Source organism: Rana temporaria, chromosome 13 (genome assembly GCF_905171775.1).
Source record: "Rana temporaria chromosome 13, aRanTem1.1, whole genome shotgun sequence".
NCBI lineage: Eukaryota > Metazoa > Chordata > Amphibia > Anura > Ranidae > Rana > Rana temporaria.
In genome coordinates, this window is record NC_053501.1 from 99339003 (window position 1) to 99354035 (window position 15033).

At 45.8% G+C, this 15033-nt stretch overlaps 1 long non-coding RNA gene across 1 annotated transcript in view; it reads left to right on the forward strand.

The window, feature by feature from the left end:
* Positions 1 to 4063: 4063 nt before the first annotated feature.
* The window catches only part of LOC120921049, a 209468-nt gene continuing 198498 nt past the window's right edge, over positions 4064 to 15033 (forward strand). The window contains exon 1 of the long non-coding RNA XR_005744823.1: positions 4064 to 4216. This is a non-coding gene — a long non-coding RNA (uncharacterized LOC120921049). The remainder of the gene's footprint in view (positions 4217 to 15033) is intronic.

A 15033-nucleotide genomic window follows, 5' to 3' on the forward strand; every position in this document is an offset into this window, starting at 1 on the left:
GGGATGCTGGGATTGTGTTCTTTCATGTAGTGCTTGAGAGTTAAATTGTTCACGTGGAAATAAAGGCAGGCTCAAGGTGCACCTTCAAAGGGTTATCGAAGTGGGTTGTGCATGCACATCTAAAGGGATGCTGAGATTGTGTTCTTTCATATAATGCTTGATAGTTGAATTGTTCATGTAGGCAATAAAGGCAAGCTCAAGGTGCAGCTTCAAAGGGTTATATTTGGGAGATGTGGAGGGAATTGAGAGTAATCATATTCAACGCATCTGGGATCAAGGGGATCTGCTAAAAGGCTGAGAATGAAAGGGAAGGCTGGAGTTCAACTTTTAACCCCATAATGAATTTCTTCAGGGACTCCCCAGTGTCACACCCTCATAAGTCGTAGTACACCCTCATAGTGCAACACTGCAGAAGAAAGGAAATGCAATTATCTGTTTTTCAAAGCAAAGGGAAAAAATGGTTTAACAGATTTCTGCAGATTTAAAAAAAAAGAAATGAATAATAAACACATTTTTTTAGGCAGGGAAGGAAAACCATTCCTGGTCGTCTACCAGTTTCTGCATCTGAAACCTGACGCTGCAAATTGGAGAGGCTTATGGTGAGAATTTGATGCTATGCCCACAATACAATATTTAATTTACTAGTCGCCAAAGAGGACCTGTCCTAGCTAGGTTTAATAAGCCCTGAATTCCATCTAATACAGGGGTGGAAAACCAGTGGCCCGCGAATCCCTCTTATGTGACCCGCAACCTCCTGCTCTGGAATGGCGGGTTGGCAAGCAAAGATCACAGGTTGCCTACCCGCCATACCACAGCATCAGTGTTGTGAAGCTGGTGGTAGAGGAAGAAAGCGGCAGCGGAGCAGAGCCCCATAAGCCGATGCTTCCTCTACAGGGCCGACTTATGGGGCTCTACAGGTGGAGTCTATGGCAAAGTTCAGCTAACCCGCAGGATAGACACAGCTGCACTCACGGTACAGGGAAACTGCAGCACATCAGTGTGAAAGCAGTCTGAAGCCCTGTAAACACGGTTGGGAATCCCGTCAGGAAAAAAACGTTGGTTTTCCTGATGGGATTCCTGGCAAGCTTGTCTTGCCAAGCCCTGTGTACAGACGGCCATTCAAAAGAACCTCCGTTCTTTTGAATGGCAAGAACGCGGTGACGTCGTCGACTAAGACGAGCCGGCGCTCGTCACATTCGATGCCGTGGCTGCCATCTTGCTACACCCTACACTATGCCTTGTATGCTACCGAGCCTTTGGACAGATAAGCATACAGACGACCGGTTTTCTCGGCAGGCAACACTCTGCCAGGAAACCCGACGAGAAAATAGAGAGCAGGGTTCTTTATTTTCCCGTCGGGATTCCCGGCTGTTTTCCTGATGGGAAAACTGCTAGGGAGCATACACACGGCAGTTTTGCTGCTGGGAAAACCGGTCGTGTGTACGAGGCCTCAAGCCCTTGACTGCTGAGGTGCAATGAGCCCAGGTACCATTAACTATAACATAGATGTATGTAAACGTTTCCCCTTGCCTCCTCACCCTATTAAATAAACACACTTACAACCATTAGGTTGGAAAGGGCAAGGCCACAGCTTTATTAAAACCAAACATAACGTGAACATTTTTTCAACCAGTGCAAGTCACAGTTGTACTGTGAGCACACAATTCCAAAGGGGGGAAGGGGCCTGCCCTTACCATAAGTGCTGGACAGGCCGTCTACCAGTGGCGGCCCGTCCATAGGGGGCGCCCGGGCGCCGCCCCCCCTCCCCAGTCAGAAAAAAAAAAAAAAAAAAAAAAAAAAAAATTATTTAAACCTGTGCCTTTAAAAAAAAAAAAAATCCTAAAAAGGTCCTTATGTGCACTGTGTCCGCGCGCCGGGCGCCGGGGACAGTGCGGTAGGAGTAGCGCCACGTCTGTGCAATCACGGGATTGCAGACGTGGCGCTACATTGGCAGCCAAAATATGCCATTGTGGCGCTTCCCAGCGCGCCATATGCTTCCGGCGCGATTGACAGTAGTATTGTCATTGGCGGGCGGGTGCATACACTTTCTATGTGCACCCGCCCGTCTCTGTGCTAGTTCCGACGTCACTGGACAAACAGGAAGTGACGTCGGCACTATCCAGCTCAGTGCGCCCGTTCGTGGAACAGGTAAGCTGCATTCCATGTCTTCCCCTCACCCCAGTTTGTACTGTTCTGTGCTTCGGCGGCAGCAGCAACAGCATCGGCGGCCGGCACACCCCCCCACCCGCTTATTGAGACTTCAACATGCCGTCAGGAAGCACCACCCCCCCCTCCCGCTGGTTGAAAACTTTTTTTAAATGTCTGCCGTCAGGAAGCACCCCCTATTATTGTTTTTTTTTAAAATGCACATTCACTGCCTGATCCCCACCCATCCACCTCGGAGCCTTTTATTGTAGTTAGACTGCTGGGACTTTTAGTTCTCCATCTTCTCCTGGGGCTAATGGAGAAGATGGAGATTGGAGAACTACAAGTCCCAGCAGGTTATACATACAATAAGGCTCTGAGGTGGATGGCATGCACCTGAGCCCAGGAGAAGATGGGGAACTACAAGTCCCAGCAGGTTATAATATAAGGCTCCTAGGTGGATGGGTGTCTTATATTATAACCTGCTGGGACTTGTAGTTCCCCATCTTCTCCTGGGCTCAGGTGCATGCCATCCACACCCATCCACCTCAGAGCCTTATTGTATGTATAACCTGCTGGGACTTGTAGTTCATCTTCTCCTGGGGCTCAGGTGCATGCGATCCACCATCTATGGGACTACAAGTCCCAGCAGTGAGAAAAACTGGACAAAGATGGTGGATTGCATGCACCTGAGCCCCAGGAGACGATGGAGAACTACAAGTCCCAGCAGGTTATAATATAAAGCTCCGAGGTGGATGGATGACTGGACAGTGACACAGTGGGGACAATTGGCACAGCGGCATGAATGGGCACAGTGGTGACAATTGGCACAGTGGCTGCGTTTGGCATGGCACAGTGGTGACAATTGATGGCACAGTGACCACAATTGATGGCATGGAACAGTGGCTGCATTTGATGGCATAGCACAGTGGCTGCAATTCATGGCATGGCACAGTGGTGACAATTGATGGCACAGTGACCACAATTGATGGCATGGAACAGTGGCTGCATTTGATGGCATGGCACAGTGGCTGCATTTCATGGCATGGCACAGTGGTGACAATTGATGGCACAGTGACCACAATTGATGGCATGGCACAGTGGCTGCATTTGATGGCATGGCACAGTGGTGATAATTGATGGCACAGTGGCTGCATTTGATGGCATGGTACAGTGGTGACAATTGATGGCACAGTGGCTGCGTTTGATGGCATGGTACAGTGGTGACAATTGATGGCACAGTGGCTGCGTTTGATGACATGGCACAGTGGCTGCGTTTGATGGCATGGCACAGTGGTGCGAATTTTTTTTTTCTTTGTTTGCGCCCCCCCAAAATTTTTGAGCACCAGCCGCCACTGCCGTCTACCATTGATTTCCAATCAATGGCATGGCCCATTACAGACATTTTATGCTGGCAAGGTAAAGAAAACCGCAGCAAGCTGTGACATACCATAGAAAAAATGGGCGGGAGGGTAGGCAGCTCTTCCAAGCACGTTTACCGAAAAGACCCAGAATTCCCAGGGGCAACCCTTTTACCCGAGCTCAGGCCCATCCCATCCCCCAAAATAACCAATCCTTGAGTGACCACCACCTTGTCCTGTACCTGGCCCTGCCCCTATCAGTCAAGGCTCTCTTTCCCTAAGGGGCTCAAGAGGCCTTCATTTCACACAATCAGCCCGACCAAATGGGACCCTCAATTCACCTCTACAGAGCGACATATGTCCATTTACGCCTACCTTACGCCTACATTTGTCCCCTTCCATCTGGGCGGATCGGAGGGCCTATAGAGTAGCCGTGACCTTTTATCCGTCCACTCCGCTCATTGTGGCCCGCGACTGGTTACCAAGTTGCTTAATTGGCCCTCGGTCTTCAAAAGGTTGGGCACCCCTGATCTAATATGACTGGCAATTTAGTATTTTGCTCTTAATGTACATTGTGCACCCCTCTATCTAGTTACAATTGTATGACTCACCGTTTTCTTTTCTTTTTGTGTTTGGTGCAGAGTGGTCATCGACTGTTCTTATTTTTTTATCGTTTGTTGGCAGACCACAGAGAGGACCTGGGCCTCCAGGTAAGATCCGTCCCTATTTATTACTATATACGTGCCAGCCTTGGTTATTTTATAGATAGGACTAGGAGGTATTCACATGTCTCATTCTATCACATATCTCAAAAATAAAAGGACGATTGCTAATTTTTTTGATTTTTAGTGGAGACCATGAAAATAATTCCTTTACATCTCATGTGCATTTCTTTAGTTTGGGTTTCAGAGACCTTTATCTCAGACTGCACACAGAGGCTTCAGGATTTTTGCCCATAATTAGTACCAGGGCTTTTTTTTCAGGTGGAACTTGTGCCTCTGGCACAGACCCTTTGGTGCCTTCTCACCACAATCACTTGTTAACACAGAAGTCCGGTTTCTGTGTTTACAAGTGACAGCTCTGCACTCTCTGTTTAACCCCCCTGAACTCTGCACTCTGTATGTAATGCAATCCTGGTATTTAATGCTCCTTTAAGACCCTCCCACTGTTTTTTAAATCTGACCACACCCACTACTTGATGTGATTTGGAGGGTTTGTGTGGGGGGAGGAGTTTTGGGGGGTCGTTGAGTTCCAGCACCTATTGTTTGAGAAAAAAAGCCCTGGTTAGTGCAATGTTTGGAAACCATGACTTCTATGGAGCAGGACTTGGGACCTATAACGTTGCAGGGTATGGTGAGAAGGGACTAAAGGAATCAAAGCCATGTGTAGCCCGGTAAAAGTCTTCCTAGAAAAGAAGGTATTCGAACATCGCATTCCATTACATATCAAATGGCTTCTATATAGTTGGGCTTGGGACTCAACAAGACAGTATAACCATATTGGTTACGGTGAGAAGGTTCTAAGAAGGCTTTACTGTGCTACACACAGATTTGGTTGGTAGGCTTTGTGATTCCTTCAGTCCCTTCTCTAAGCCTGTATGGTTTTATTGCCCCATAGGGTCCCAGGTCCTGCTCCATGTACCCAACACTCTATACCCCATGGGTCCACGTCGTACTCCATAGTTTCCTTACACTGATGATCATGGTTATACAGTTTCATAGATTGGACTAGACTTGTAAGAATTGGAGAAAGCTTAATGCATGATGCGGTTTCTACATATGGATTGTCTACTGGGGGATTGTGGGAGTATGATGACTTGAAGTAGATTTAAAAGGTTCTCCTCGCTGACTCGAAGGATAGAGTACCTTGGAATTCAGAGTTTTATACTTTAGGGTTTACAAAATGGCATTCTCATTATGTAGTCCTAAAGATGAAGATGCCCTAATCAAAGATTGAAGTGTTAAAAATTGCTTCCAACACCACACAGTATTTGCATAAATTAGTCCATAAACATAGCCACATGTGTATAATCTTAATATGTATTTTGACACCAAGAATGTGTACCTCCACCACATAAAATGTGTACCTCCACCACATAATTTTATGTGTACCTCCACCACATAAAATGTGTGCTTACCAGAGGCAAGCTAACATAGGCTTGTGGCTATTAACCCTGCCAGGGCCCTTGATCCAAAACGATGGAAATGGCAGCTCCCAGATGTTTGATATGATGGTTTAGGAACACACAGCAAACAACTATTAAAATTCAATCATTCGGTGGTCACGATTAAGGACCAGAGGTTAACCCAAAATAGAAAGGAGCTCACCGTAGTGTAAATCATAATATGAATATTTATTTAAACAATAAAAGTTACACTTACACGCAGTAAGAAGTAAGATTGCAAGAATTGTCAGCACGCCACTCCTCCCGATGCGCGTTTCGTCACACTCTGACGTCGTCCTGGGGCACTCATTATGTATCTCCCTAGCTAGCATCAAACTCGTAGAGAAAACCACCGTGTACTATTGTTCTCTTGTTTCTCCTCCCTGCCTCCTAAATTTATTTTTGCAGTTAATGTAGGCCCTCCAACTTTCAGCCTAATATGAAAGTTCACCCAATAGCAAATTACTTGCAGGTTACCATCAAGGAACACAACAGTACTTCTGACATCTGTTTAGTGCAGCAGACACAAGAGTTATTTTATTCATATTGACGGGTATGTGATGCTGTGAGTGTTTTGTAAACCGTTCCAATTGAAATCCTAGACTATTGGTAATATTTATGTGACCTCCATAAGTTGTGTTTGGTGGTTTCCATGTTTTTATGAAATATTTAACAGAAATGACAAACTAGTATGCAGTGGATGAGGTGAATTTAAGATAAAGAAGAATAACATTGAGCACAATCAAAAAATATTTTCAGCCTATATTTTCTCTTGCTATCTAAAGTGTATTCCTGTTGCTCATCATTTTCGTCTTTTTTGGTCCTACCCTCATTGCAATCTCTGTAGTGGGTGTGCAGTCGGTCGCCCACCAGGGACTCAAAGACACAACAACCGATTTTAAGATGAACTACATCAAGATATAAAGATATACCCCCCCCCCCCCACTTATATGCTCATTACAAATCATTAAATGAATGTTTCTAGTAGAAGTATCTGATAAGTGTCTTCATATTGGCTTCCTATATTTACCTACGCACAAGAACTCCAATTGATGAAGGGAGGGCCAGTACTATGAGCCAGTCTGAGCTCTATTATATTGACTAGCCTGTTTATAGAAGGGGTAGGAACAGCAAAGACCTTATAGATCTTATTGTGCTCATTCATTGCCCTATCAACAGGAAGGAAGTGGGAGGTGACCATTTTGTTTATCTGCCATACAGAAAAGTGTGGTCACTGACTTAAAGCGGGAGTTCACCCATTTGTAAAAAAAAAAAATGTCTCCCCTTAGCTTCCTGCTCGTTCGGTCTAGGGGAATCGGCTATTTGTATTAAAATATGAGCAGTACTTACCCGTTTTCGAGCTGCATCTTCTCCCGTCGCTTCCGGGTATGGGTCTTCCGGAGCGGGCGTTCCTTCTTGATTGACAGCCTTCCGAGAGGCTTCCGACGGTCGCATCCATCGCGTCACTCGTAGCCGAAAGAAGCCGAACGTCGGTGCGGCTCTATACTGCGCCTGCGCACCGACGTTCGGCTTCTTTCGGAAAATCGTGACGCGATGGATCCGACCGTCGGAAGCCTCTCGGAAGCCTGTGAATCAAGAAGGAACGCCCATTCCCGAAGCCCATACCCGGAAGCGACGGAGAGGATGCATCTCGTAAACGGGTAAGTACTGCACATATTTTAAAATAAATAGCCGATTCCCCTAGTAAAAACGAGCAGGAATCTAAGGGGAAAAAGTGCCCTCTAAGGGTGAACCCCCGCTTTAACTATGTATTGTCAAACTATAGAATTACAGAAAGGAGCACCATACTAACTATGGATGGAATAGTCCAACTGTTGGTTAAAAAAACAAACAGCCAACGTGTTTCAGGGAGCAAAACCATTCCCTCTTCATCAGGGCTCAACACGTGATAAAAAAAATGACCTCAACAATCTATATTATTAGACAATGTAGGAGTTTGAAGAAGGGCGAGTATAGCCTCATTTAAAATGCAATAATGAAATTAAAAGTGTACCCTCATCCCAGTTGCAAATAGAAAAAATGGGAGAGTGGGTGGGGGAATAGTTGCTGCAGCTAGACCCAATATGACCCACTCAGTGTGTTGGGGGGGACTGTCTTGGTACTGATAAAATGCAATAAACAATAATGGTATAAAAAAGATTTATTTGATTAAAAATGCACAAATCCAGGATTGGTCGGAGTCTACTAGTTTCGCAGGTTTTCCGCTTCATCAGGACAGCCAATCTAAACAATAAGTAATATAATAAGACATATAACATACATCAGCAAAGCACTATGCAATAAAAGAAAATTAAAGTACACTGCAATTGTCACACATACAGATACCTCTGTTCTGTGACGCGCTGCTGGCTTCACCAGCAATGTTGGACACCTTGAACCATGCACCCATGTTATTCCCCGTCTGGATGCTCCATTCCATGGTCCCTTCCTCCTCACCTGCCTATGCCACCAGGATCTTTCTCTATCATGACCTGGTCAAACCACCCAATAACCGTTATTATGGTAAGCTCACCTACCCCTTCTACCACCCTCCTTCCCCCACTTCCCCCCCCCGTGCTTTCCTTCCCCCTTCCCTCCTCCCTCCTCTTTTCCCCTGTCTTTCCCTCGCCCCCCCCCCCCCCTTTCCCCCCCCCCCCTTTCTCCCCCCCCCTTTCTCCCCCCCCCATTCCTTTTCACCTTTTTTTTTCCTTCTTTTCTCTTCTTTTCTCTTCTTTTCTCTTCTTTTCTCCCCCCTCCCATCCTTCCCAGTCCTTCCCTCCCTGCCTTTCCCTTCCCATTCCTATCCTTTCCCTTTCCCTCCCTTACCCCGCCCTCATGTGTTGATCCCGAGCTTAACGTAATATGGTATATATCATATATTTATACATATTGTTAGTACCATATATATATCTCTGTTTACACTTAGATTTCCACGGTTTATTATCCCCCTGTTCGCCACTGGGGGAACTCCCCCCGTTCACCTGGTCCCGCACATTAACAATTGACCCACGGGGTAAGTCTATATGTATTTTTAATTTTCTTTTATTGCATAGTGCTTTGCTGATGTATGTTATATGTCTTATTATATTACTTCTTGTTTAGATTGGCTGTCCTGATGAAGCGGAAAACCCGCGAAACTAGTAGACTACGACCAATCCTGGATTTGTACAATTGTTTTGCATTTTTAATCAAATAAATCTTTTTTATACCATTATTGTTTATTGCATTTTATCAGTACCAAGACAGTCCCCCCCAACACACTGAGTGGGTCATATTGGGTCTAGCTTCAGCAACTATTCCCCCACCCACTCTCCCATTTTCACAATGTAGGAGTTGCTTAGTGGCAATCTCTATTGCCACTAAGCAACTGTTAAGTCTCGTACGCACAAACGGTTTTCTCGGCAAGAAAACTGCTGGCAGAGCTTTCTTGCTAAGTAAACCGAGCGTGTGTACGAGGCTTTGAGGTTTCTCTTCAAGAAAACTGCCCAGAATGTCGACAAGAAAAATAGAGAACCTGTTCTCCATTTTCTCGTTGTGATTCTCCGCAATGTTTTCCTGCCGAGAAACCAGAGCGTCTGTATACTTACCTCTCCATGGAAACCCGCGCATGCTCTAAATGACTTTGACGCATGCGCGGTAGCTTCCAAGGCATATGTAGAGTGAAGCAAGATGGCGGCGACAGCATCGAATGTGACGAGCGCATGCTCGTCGTAGTCGATGACGTCACCGCGTTCGTGCCATTTAAAAGAACGGCAGTTCTTTTGAATGGTGTGTGTGTACACTCGGCCGGCAAGAGAATCTTGCCAGGAATCTCGCCAGGAAAAACAGCGTTTTTTCCCTGATGAGAATCCGGGCCGTGTGTACAGGGCTTTACTCCATGAAGAAAGTTTTAACAATATAGACCTGTAAGGGCATTGTTTTCTCTGACTCCATCCAAGCTGTATCCCATCGAGCCCCGATGAAGAGGGAGTGGTGTTGCCCCCAAAACATGTTGGCTGTTTTATGACCTATTTACCAACAATTCTTGGACTCCATTCGTTAGACTCCATTCCATTTGTTAGTCTGGCACTCCTTTTTGTAAAGCTATTGTTTGAGTGACTGTTGGATGACCATTAATCAAAGTTATGCTGTGTGGGAGCCACGCTCTCTAGAGCTGTTAACCCTCGTTTTAAGTTAGTCCTTCTAAATACAAGCACAAGATTAAATTGCCAGTGCCTTTTTTTAAAATGTTTTGTTCTGGCTATGTAGTGTGGTATATGGGCTAAGCCAGGGCCGATCCTAGGCAGGGTGCACGGGGTGCTCCGCACCCAGGTGCCGCGGAGGTGGGGGAGCCGAAGCTCCAAAGTGCTCCCCTACCTCCTCCTTTTCTGTGTCCAGAGGCGGAGCGCATGTAGATGGTGCTTCGGTTCCCCATACCACTTACTCTCTCCGCTGGCAACTGACAAGAGTGCATACCCGGAATCCGGGCTGGGTACCACAACGGAGCCTAGTATCGGAACACGTTTCGGTACTAGGCTCCTCTAATTAATTCTGTCCAGTGCGCATGGAGCAGTCTCCTGTCTGCCCCACCCCATCTGTGTGTGTCGGCTTTTCTCCCATAGGCGGTGTGATGAGAGGCTTCTGGGTTGGCCGGAGCTGCTACCAATCATCCCGTACACTCCCAGAAATGCTCTCCGAGTGCCACCCTCCAAGTAACCAAAGATGTCACATATGCTCCGCCCCCCTATAATGTGCTTCTGCTCTCAGCGTGCCCGAGCTACAGGGATCTATTGGACAAGTACTGATCTATGGGGACACCTGATGTGCGGGGCTCTGATGGGGGACACCTGCTGGGGGGGCTCTGATGGGGGACACCTGCTGGGGGGCTCTGATGGGGGACACTAATGAAGACTTCTTAGGGGAGCATCTCTGTGTTTGAGTCGTAGCCATAGAAACATTTGTAAAGGGGAGGAGTTAGTAAGATGACCACGCCCATGTGGGGGGCACCAGAAATATTTCTGCACCCAGGCGTCTGTGACCCTAGGATCGGCCCTGGGCTGAGCTTTGTGCCAACGTCATCACGCTCACTTTTATATTTAAATAAGTACGCTGGGGGTTTTTTGCACTATGGAGAGGCATGTTTTTGTTCTTTCCACATGAATATCTCCTGCTGGAGCCTTGGTATGTTTGCCTATTGGTGATGCTCTAGGAGAGCAGTCTGGGAAGTGTATTGGCGATTTTGAGTGACCACACATGCTTTATATGACTTCTCTTGTAATAAGAGGGTCATGGGTATTTGGTCAGCAGATACTCTTAGGCCAGGTTCACATATGTGGGGCTGCGGGTTTGTGCCTGGGGTCCGGTGCATGTCTGTTCACCGGTTCAGGTGCGATTCAGGTCCGATTTTTGGCTTGAATTTGCACCTGAACCAGAACAGGACCATTTTGTAATCCACTCTGCGGCCGCCCCAGACCTGTGTGGACCGGCTCCTTTTAAGAGGAAACCAACATCCAATTTTCATATATGTAAACCCAGCTTTACTGCACTTTTTGGTGATGGTGAATGGTGGTGAGACCTTTTGGATTGGAATTCACTGAGGAACACTTCATCAGATGGATTTATTATAATAAACTGTTGATGAACTTTATTTCACTTATTATGAATTATAAGTGCACTGTATGATTTATCTATTTATCACTTTATACTTTTATACACATATTGTCATTTTTTATGTTTTCTATATATTTTTTTTTGCTTAATTGTTTCTTCAGCGCGGCACTTTATTTGTTTTAAGTGTGGTATAATCACTCACAGAAACTGATGTGTGGCATAGACCCCCATAGAAACTGAAGAAAGAACCCCATCTGAAAGAGATATGCCCATGTAGGAATGGTTACCAACCTTTCCAAGATTAAAGGTCAGTAGGGATGAGCTTCGCGTTCGATACGAACGTATGTTCGACTCGAACATCAGTCGTTCGATCGTTCGACGAAATTCGAACAAAACGGGTCGTTCGCGCCAAATTCGAGTGACGCAAAACGACCCATAATTCACTGCGGCGATGCGCGCTGATGATTGGTCAAGCATGCACCATGACCCTGCATGCTTGGCCAATCACAAGGCGCAAAAAACGAGGAACAATAATTGGCCAAAGCCAGGCTGGCTTTGGCCAATTATGGCTCAGTGGGTTTAGTACACGCCCCACACTATAAAAGGCAGCCTGCAAGGCGGCCTCGTGTAGTGTGTTCCGGCTTTGTTACAGAGAACATCAGTCAGACAGTTAGAGAGAGAGAGAGATAGATAGAGACACAGTGTCTTTTCTACCAGATAGATAGATAGAGCAGGAAGGGTAGTCAGTATAGTTAAATTTACAGTTTGTAGAGAATATATTCACATGCCTAGGAGTTGTAAATATATTTATAAACTGTATAGCATAGCTAGATCTGCTATTAGTATTTGTCAGGCAGGAGATTGTGCTTGATGCAGTGCTCTAACGTGTTGTATTGCCTGCATTAGGGTTTAGCTTAAACATAGTACTCCGTGTTAGTGGACGTGTGCTATTTAATTGCACATACACGCATTACCTGTTACTGCACGTGTGCTATTTATTTGCACAGAAACGCAGTCGCTGTTAATGCAAGTGGGCTATTGAATTGCACAGAAACGCAGTCGCTCTTACTGCATGTGTGCTGTTTAATAGCACCTAAATGCAGTTGGTGTCACTGCGCGTGTGCTGTTTAATAGCACCTGAACGCAGTTGGTGTCACTGCATGTTTGCTGTTTAATAGCACCTAAACGCAGTCACTCATACTGCACATGTGCTGTTTAATAGCAACTAAACGCATTTGCTGTAACTGCGCGTGTGCTGTTTAATAGCAACTAAACGCATTTGCTGTAACTGTGCGTGTGCTGTTTAATAGCTGACCTTCAACACAATCTGAAATGAGACCTTTGCCAAGGGAGAACACTAGAAGCCACACGACAAGAGAACAAATGCCAAGTGCAAAAACCCATTTTCCTGCAATATCTTGAAATGCCGGGAGTCCAGTTTGCTAATGAAATTTTGGACCAGCTATAACTGAAGCTATGTGACTTTTGATGTATCCATATGGCATACAGACTAGTGCATTTGCTAGGAAAGGATAGGTAGAATGCTATGTATGGATATTTGAAGCACTCTGTGTATATCTGTATATCTTGTACTTTATTCCTGTGACTATTAATAGTTTGTATGCGTAAGATTCTTGTTTAACCACTGGCCGACCGCCGCCTGTACTTGTATGTCGACAGAATGGCCCTGCTGCGCAAAGCAACGTACCGTGACCATTCCCGTGGGACCCGCGGACTCGATGTCCCCCTCTGTGTCCCCCTCCATGCTGCTCCGTGTCCCCCTTCGTGCTGCTGTTCCCCTCCGTGCTGCTGTCTCCCTTGGTGTCCCCCTCAGTTCTCCTGGATGGAGAGCGGAGGTAGGAGCCGGTGAATCCGGCTCCTACCTTTTCCGCATGTCCAGAGTCAGTGATCATGGACTCTGTCCATTCACATAACTGAAACATCGTAAATTGTGTTTACAATGTTTCAGTTTATGAATGGAGAGGAGCCGCTGTCTTCTCTCCATTCATTTTCAGCGCTGCTGAGAAAGGGACTGAGGAATCTGTGTCCTTAGTCTCTTTCCCTGTCTCAAAGGGGAGATGTCAGGGTACTTGTACTGTAGAAGATTACATATCGGCCTAAACTGAGAAAGAATTTTTTTTTATATATTTCTGGGGGATATTTATTATAGCAAAAAATATTGCCTTTTTTTTCAAAATTGTTGCTCTTTTTTTGTTTATAGCGCAAAAAATCAAAACCGCAGAGGTGATCAAATACCACCAAAAGAAAGCTCTATTTGTGGGGAAAAAATGTTGTAAATTTTATTTGGGTGCAACGTCGCATGACCGTGCAATAGTCAGTTAAAGCGACGCAGTGCGGAATCACAAAAAGTGGCCTGGTCATTGGGCAGCCAGATCCTCCAGGGCTGAAGTGGTTAATAAGGCACAATAATATACTACTGGGTTGTTTCCCTGGCTTAACTGCAAGAATTGGGGGAAAAAAATTGAGCATCAATTTTGGGTGGACAGACTCTTTAAACATCCTACAACAAATCTGTTGAGAGGGTGACTATTAGTCCCAGATCTGTATCGGACACAGCAAGCAGTTTATGTTCTCCAGTTTATGTGCTCCGGTTCTGTTTCTAGAGCATCTATTGGAAGCCATTTCCAGAAATTTATAGTAGGCAGCCAGGAATAACTTCCTGACAAAGGTGTTACGCTTACTTAAAAAGCGGATAAACAGTGATTGTACCGCTAAGCGAAGAATGTTTCCTGTGTAACTCTTTGGCCCGCGTTTAGGAAGGTCCATTTGTTTTTCCAAATGTCCCAGGGTTTTAGGTTTTATCAGTCAAGCACCATATCTAGGATTCCGAGACAAATCATTTTTTATATTTATTCGGGATTTAACTGTATACAAGGGAACTCATTATAGAGAACTCAATACAGGGCCAATAAACCTTTCAAACACATTTTTAAAGTTACAAAATATTCAGTGCTGACTTTACTTACCTTGGCTCTTGTTATGAATAGTTTTCTTCCCATCTCCTCTGGTTTTCACTGAGGGTTGTAGAGAATATCAAAGACTTTAAATTGCTTGATTGCTATCAGGCACTGCTTTCTATCTGTGTAAACAGTCCTTCTAGTAAAGAATATGGGCTTGCTTTTTTTTTTTTAAGAACACAAAAAAGAAGCACAGGGTGTACACTTGGTCCTCCTCTAAAAAGAGGCCCTGATCCCCGGGGAGGTGCAAGACTCCTAACGGGGACTGGGTATTTGTGGTACACCCAGCCAAAACCAGGTGAACCCCATTCTTCAGACGACCTGCCAAGGCACGGTCCACCAAAGCACTAGGTGGGGCTTCCCCATAGGAGGGGGAGAACCTGACCATAAGACCACGTTATTTACCCCAAGACTTTCAGGGCAAGTCTCTTTTTTTTTTTGAAGAACACAAAAGAGAAGCACAGGGTGTAAACTTGGTCATCCTCTGAAAAGAGGCCCTGATCTCCGGGAGGTGCAAGACTCCTAATGGGGACTGGGTATTTGTGGTACACCCAGCCAAAACCAGGTGAACCCCGTTCGTCAGGTCACCTGTCGAGGCACGGTCAACCAAAGCACTAGGTGGGGCTTCCCCTAAAGGGAGACCCCATAGGAGGGGGAGAACCTGACCACAAGGCCACATTATTTCCCCCAAGACTTTCAGGGCAAGTCTAAGTATCTACACCAGGGGGGCCCAGCCAGTGGCCCGCGGAACCCTCTGATGTGGCCCGCGACCTCCTGTTCTGGGATGCAATAAAAT